This window comes from Etheostoma spectabile, chromosome 16 (genome assembly GCF_008692095.1).
Source record: "Etheostoma spectabile isolate EspeVRDwgs_2016 chromosome 16, UIUC_Espe_1.0, whole genome shotgun sequence".
In the NCBI taxonomy this organism is placed as follows: domain Eukaryota; kingdom Metazoa; phylum Chordata; class Actinopteri; order Perciformes; family Percidae; genus Etheostoma; species Etheostoma spectabile.
The window spans coordinates 3349114-3355794 of NC_045748.1; positions in this window are offsets into that span (position 1 = coordinate 3349114).

Genomic DNA, 6681 nt, shown 5'->3' on the forward strand with positions numbered 1-6681 from the left:
AACATTATGGAAAGGATTTCTAAGGAGGTCGACCTTTCGGTTAAAGATTAAGATCCTTTTTTTAAACATAAAAGTCTGCGAAATTGCGTTCGCTAAACCCACCAGACTCCATGTAAATAATCAGTGATTTTAGCATCGTAAAACACGGCTTCTAAAACCTCTCTGAGCAGTGCTGGCTCTGGCTGCCTGGAGCCTGCGTGTGTAGGGGGAGCAACTATAGACTTAGACTTAGACTTAGCTTTATTAATCCCTTTGGGATGACTCACGCAAGGAAATTAAAGTTATTATCGGCTCCGTTTTGTCAGTATTTTCTTTCTTTCCTTCCAATTTTGGGTCTGTCAGTCACAGTGAAAACCGGGGACATTTCCGGTGACAGATCCAGCCGGGGACAGGTCGTCAAAATCGGGGACTGTCCCCGTAAACCGGGGACGTCTGGTCACCCTAGCTTAAGTATCTTTGCATAATTAATATGGTGTGTTTGCTAACATATTAGAAAACGTGCATAAAACTAGTAGCCCACATTTTATTTTCAATTATGTGATGAACCATCCTTCCGAACCACCGTCCATTCTGGACACATTAATGTCCCATTTATGTTATTCATTCAACTCAATACTACTGAGGCTGAGGTGTTTGGAGTAGACTTCCTTTTTTATTTTATAAGAGTGTAGAGACATTTTAGTTTGCTATGTGTAGTGATGGACCCCTTTCACTACTCCACAGACATCTGGGATTAGCTCATTGATCATCAGGGAGTTATCACTGTTTGTATTAATACCATGTCACATTAAACGCCACTCTCCGGGCCCAGAGATTTTCCCGCTTGCTTCAGTGACATTTTGGGGGCTCTCAACTCCAGCTTGATCTCTGTGAAAAGTTCACTCTTCTCTGTAGGAATAAAAAAAAAAAAAAGAAACTTTAAAAAAGTGTTATCCCTCCTTTGATCTAGACGTCTTAGTAGCTAAAGACCTGCTCCTTTAGCTACTTCAGGGAGAGAGTGGCATCAAAAGGTTGTCTTGAAGTGGAAGAAGGAAAGTTCTGTTACATTTTAGAAATTATGGACAGAAAACTACAGTTTTCTTTTTTATTCATATTCTGGCTGGCGTTACTTTTACTTTTATACTTTAAGTAAATTTCCAAGCCTGTACTTTATTACTTGTACTTGAGTAAATAAGTTAAATCAGTACTTTTACTTTTACCAGAGTAATTTTTTTAGTGTCTGTACCTCTTCTTGAGTATGGGAAGTGAGTATTTTCGCCATCTCTGGTCCATTTAGACATCCATTCGTCCATCCATCTGTCCATCCATCCATGTCTGGCCCGGGCCAATCCATCGGCACTGATGTGAAAACACTTGTCTTTACATGCAAAATAAAGTGTGCCCTCTCTTCAATATCTTGACCTCATCTCACCCCGTACACTTGATGAATAAGCTCCAGACTAGACAGCACCAGTCACCAGCCAAGCCATCTGTCAAATGAGCAAATTATTACCAGTAAGTCACAGATAATCAATAACTTCTGGAGCTTAATGAGCGCATTATTCGTCTCCTGTTCCATTACATTCGATGTTTTAAGTTTCATATCGTCATCTGGTGTTCATAAACGCTGTTGCAAACAGCAGTCACTGTTTGTTAACGCCACTTTATACTGTACGGCAGCACATGTGCCTGAAGGCCGTGGGTGAGTTACAATAATTGCTTTTATTTATTTATTTATTTGTTTATTTATTTATACATCAACTTTATTGTATTGTATATTGTATTTAATATTCAGGTTAAAACAGAAACTGTGGTGCAAATGAGTTAATTACGCTACAGTATAGAAGATGACTGCCATGTACAATGTAATATAACAATAAAATAAAACAAGTCTAAATATTTCAGCATATTGTTACTGACGCCTAGGGTGTAAAATGAGATGTGAAACATGGGCATGAGTAGTTCACGCCGTATCGCCTAACGATATAAAAATGTGTCCAAATATTTAGGATGTTTTTTTTTTAGTATTTGAAAATACCGTAGGTGTTATCCACTGTTCTTCAGATAAAGTATTTTTAAATATTTTTTTTTCTGTCTGACCAGTCAGATAAGAATTTTCTACAGATTAAATGAATAATAAAAAAGATAGTTAGGGCTTGTGTTCGTGTGTTTTTATTTTTATGAACTACATTTGCATCTGCAGGAAGAGCTTTTTACATGACATTCTCACTCGGACTGTCACTTCAAAACTTGGGCAGGCTCTATTTCAAAGAGAAATGTGGATAGATTGATTTATATCTGTTTACTTTGCACTGCATCTATCCACTCTGTACACACACACACACACACACACACACACACACACACACACACACACACACACACTGTACATCCAGTCCCTGCCTGGCAGACCTCTCCAGTTAACTGAGCTAGTAAATCATCTGCACAACATCAATGGAGAAACATTTGTCACCTCCAACGCCCGCCTGACTCAGCGTATCTTTGAACATCCTCAAGGAACAAGGCACGGCCAGGCACATGGGATGTTGAAGGGGTCAAGGGGTGAAATCTTTAAAGAAAATGATCAAACTACCAATTTCTGCTGCTTGTCAGATGTGATGGGAAGGTGAGTCTTTAGATCTATTTAAGAATCAGGGCCCAAATCATTTTTCTTTTGAACCAGACATTCCCATAATCATTTAGATGGTTTTCTAATCTAATTGTCACTCTGATTTTGCGTCCACAAAGTACACACAAAAGTACTGTGAGTGGACACAGATCAACGCATAGTAAACAATGACCTCATGCATGGTTAGGGGGTGTTAAACTACAGTGTTTACACTGCAAATGTTATTGGAAACTCATTGTTTTATCAAAAGAAACACAGACATACTGGCAGTGGCTCTGGCAGCAGGGAGTTGGGTTGTGGACCGAAGGGTCACTGGTTCAAGTCCCTACACGGACCAAAGAATGGTGGTGGACTGATAGTTGGAGAGGTGCCAGTTCACCTACTGGGCACTCCCAAGGTGCTTTTGAGCAAGGCACTGAACCCCCAACTGCTCTGGGGGGCTATGGGCAGCGCCCCACTCTGACATATCCCCGTTAGTGCATGTATAGGTACTGAGCGTGTGTGTATTTCAGGCCTGTGTGTAATGTGTGTAATAATAAGAGTGAAAACATTGTAATTTCCCCTTGCAGGATTATTAAAGTATGCGTTTATTATTATTATTTTTTATAGTACTGAAAATTACACAGCACAGGTGTGCATCCATTTCATATGACACCGCTCCTCCAGTCAGAATCAAAAGGTTTTTATCCAAACTTTTTTTCACATCCTTCTTCTACATAAACGGGCTCCCATAGGAGGGAAACAGGTGTTTTAACAGGCACATTTTGAAGCTGTGATGTTAAGTGGCCAAGATGGGTTCTCTGAGTGGATAATGTACAGTTTAAGGCAGTGACTGATGGATCACAACAATAGGACCCCTGTGGTTATGTTGATCTGTATCCCCGAACGGTGAGCCAAGTGCATCAAAGATAATACGTTCACTCTGACCTCGCAGTCAGTCCCCAGGAATAAGTCTGGAAATGCCCTCCTCTGTGCCTGTGCAATGATGTGTTTAGATTTTTGTCACTCTGCCTGGGGCATCTCGGATGTTTAACCCGCGAGGATCTCAGGCAAATTGTCCATAATAAGCACATGCTGTCTCCGAGCCCACCAAGGCTGTTGTTAAATCCCATGATGCCAATATAGACGTGCTGGCTGGAGTGCTGATGGTCTGCTTATAATTTTTAAAAAAGGCAATGAAGTGGAAAATGACAAAGAGTAAATAGACAGGTTGAGTAATGAAGCTTGGTGTGAGATTTAAAAAAATAAAAATTTCCAAATGCCATTGTTTTATAGATTCCCTGTGTAGACAGCATAAGGGGGCTCTTCATTGATCACAGGATTAACCTCTTTTTGCCTGTTAGGGTTTACGGTGTTGCCAATTAATTGGTATTTTTTCACTGTGTTAGCATTGTTTTCTGTTTCAGTATACGACGATTATGAGCTGTAATGTCTCAAAAGATATGAAGAAAATGTAATAAGTTAAAACTTTGAGAACCTGACAATCCCTGTGTGCCATTGTGTTAGTGTTCAAGAAAGATACCAACAAGGGGGTGGTAGTACATCAGTCCGTAGGAAGGTGGGTTGGGATTCGGAGGGTCGCTGGTTCAAGTCCCCATACAGACCAAAAGTGTGGTAGTGTACTGGTAGCTGGAGAGGAGTCAATTCACCTCCCGGGCACTGCCAAGGTGCTCTTGAGCAAGGCACCAAACCCCCAACTGCTCTGGGTGCCTTTCCATGGGCTGCCCCCTCACTCTGACATCTCTCCATGTAGTGACTGAGCATGTACGTGTGTAATTCAGGCCTGTGTGTAATGTGTGTAAAACTGTTCCAATGAACATGTTGCGTTTTTATGAGGGTGCAGTAGCTGGAATTGAAGATATTAAAGAGATCACACAAAGTTGGGGCAAATTAAAATATTTAATTGAATTAATGTTCTTTTACTAGGCAAGGAGATTTATAAGTACAATGAGGTAAGAGCACAGAAAAAGAATTAGAAAGAACATAATCAATCATGCAGTGACATTATTAATATGAAATGTTTAGTTTGGTTTTATAGACTTTATTCCCAAATTTCATACCAAAAGGACCACATCACAAGACACCGTCTCAACAGAGTAATACTTTGAGAACAGCACAAAGAAGCCAAATATTAAAATGGCAGATATGTAAATGTTAAACGAGCGTGAGAGACGATGAAATAGAACATATTTCGTGGGTGAAGTTGCACACTCCTCGAGGCTCTGATGCATAATTTCTCTCGAAGCTTTCTTCATCACACGGACTGGACAGCCTTGTCAGACTCTTGGTTTTATTCTTATAAATAATGTATTTAAGATGACAGAGTTAGCAGCTTCACTTCTTCCATTTTTCTTTCTTCCAATCCAGCACATCGACATTCAGGTATATACATCTTCATCTCATTTTATTCCAGAACTGGTTCACTGCCATCATGTGGTTTGTGAGCTCTATGTGCATGGAGGTCACGTACGCCCCCATTCTGCTCGGCTCTGCCCCACATTGTTTACCCCTCCCCATCCCTATCTGAGTGTCAGCAGTCTCGGGAACAATCAGGGTGGGATGTCTCTAATTAAACACTGGTAATGATGAGAGTGTGTGAGAGGAGGAGGGGGTGCACTCTCATTACACTGAGAACAGATGCTCTTACTAACCCCTGCCAGCCAGCCTTGATGGCCACAGTATGAATACATATAGATATCTCTGACTCTCTCTCTGTCTCTCTCCTGCTTTTATTCAGCACACACTTGGCCGCCACATGTCACTTTTTTTCCCTCTAACATTCTTGAAATCACAGCTTCTAGGTTAGGTATTAGAAAGTAAGAAAAAAAAAACATATATATATATATATATATATATATATATATATATATATATATATATATATATCTCAGAAGTCTGTCTTTTCTCTCCTACTGTGTCTCTCACAAATTATTATTCCACACACTATTCAATTCCAGCCCACACTTCGTCAGGGCAACCTGTTTAGTTTTTCAGAGTCACACCCACATTGTGGTCCGCTAACGCATTCAAATAGGAGTTTTATACGCTGGTGAGGTTGTAGAGTAGAACACGCCATAAGCAGTCAACGTAGCAAAAATAAGGTCAGGTTGAATATGAAAAAGACTTGAACCTCAGAAGAAGTGTTCCAGAGGCGGTGGCATAGGTGAGAGGCTGAGCCAGGCTCAGTGTGGGACCAAGACATTTCTTCATAGTAATACAAAAATCTCTGGTTTATGCAACAGTTCTCAGACATTTGAGAAACTAAAAAAAATTGAAATAATCACCTATTGGATCATTCTTGTTGATTATTTTTGAAGCCATCATTTCTGCCCGTTATAATAACATTGCACTAACCAAAGTAATTGCTAAGAAGAAACAAGTAGTCAGACAATCAGATGGGTTATAAACAAGCCAACAGTTTAGGCGGCTATTTAAAATGCTTTCTTTGGAAGTCAAACTGAAAGAAAGCGCATCATAATGTGACTACTTCTGCATTGGACGGGAAAACTGTGCAGTGTCCCAAATCCACACTACATGTTAATTATTTGCAAGGTTTGAGTATTGAAGCAGGCAGATTTCATGGATCCAGGACACTAAGCAGATATATATAAAGGGTATGTGATGATGTGGGGTTATTTTAATTCCAAAGGCCAAGGGAACTACATAGTGTACATACAGTACATACAGTATCCTGGATACTATGCATCATGATAAAGATGGGCGCCCGGTTAGCACAGCTGGCAGAGCGGGGGCACCCATGTATAGAAGTTCTAGGACTCCGACCTGCGGCCCTTTGCTGCATGTCACTCCCCCTCTCTCTCCCCTTTCATGTTTTCATTTGTCCTGTCAATAAACACCTAAAAGTGCCCCAAAAAACCTTTAAAGAAATAAAAAGATATGATAAATATATGATAAAGAGATTATTTTAAAGAAAGTGTCCCATGCCTATCTCAATGTATCGTAAAGGGTATGTGATGATGTGGGGGGGGTATTTTAATTCCAAAGACCAAGAGAACTTTATCAGGATGCATAGTATCCTGGATCCATGGAATAACTGGCCTTTAATAATAAAA